Raw genomic sequence first — 932 nt, 5'->3', positions numbered from 1 at the left:
CTGAATGAAGCTATAAACATCCCTCCATGATGCTATATAATACATATGGCGGCCGCAGCAGAGTAACTTTAAAATATATAATTATTATTGCCAGCCACCCAAGCAAATGAATCCAGATAGTAGTGGTAGTAGTAGTAGTAGTAGTACCTATACCTCTGTTTTGTCATGTTCACAGAGCAGGGTATGTATGCATTTTGTATGTATGTATGAACTAGGTGATGATAACAACCTCATCTATTATCAAGCGGAGACCATGCACAGGGCTGCTCGGAGATGTGCACACGTACATATGTATATATGTGGTGCAGACACGTATGCTGTACCTTATGTACGTTGATGACGGCACACGTGCACACTCTGTCGTACACAAGGATATTATATACCTAGAGAACATACATATGTGGAGGGAGGGACAGGCACAGGGAGACGATGGCGATGGGGACAGCAGATACAGATACAGACGGCGAGACTGAGCGGATGACTGTCGAGGGAGACTGTGGGAGAGTTTTTATTAAATTCTTAGACTGTGGGTGTGTGTATGTGTGTATGTATGTATGTATATCCGCGCACTGCACTTGCGATGTATGTTGTTGGTCTGTCTGTTGGGTTGTTGTTGTACATGTCGTACTGTACGTGATACTACTTTATAATTAGTAGTAGTACACATACGCAGCAGCATATGATGGCTCCGCGGGTATGTGGATATTATGGGACACGCGCATGCGCACGACGGTGTGGCGATGATGCACCCACGTAGTAGTTGTACATATTGTTGTTGTTGTTGTTGTTGTTGTTGTTGTTGTTGTTGTGTATGCTCCCTTTTCCCTTCTCGTCGGACACACGATCTCTCTCTATATGCATATCTACACCAACACAATCAAACAATGCTGCTGTATCTACTTGGCACGATTTGGCACATATGTAAAGTATAA

This window comes from Volvox carteri, assembly GCF_000143455.1.
Source record: "Volvox carteri f. nagariensis unplaced genomic scaffold VOLCAscaffold_10, whole genome shotgun sequence".
Classification (NCBI taxonomy): domain Eukaryota; kingdom Viridiplantae; phylum Chlorophyta; class Chlorophyceae; order Chlamydomonadales; family Volvocaceae; genus Volvox; species Volvox carteri.
Note: the sequence above shows the minus strand (reverse complement) of the source record.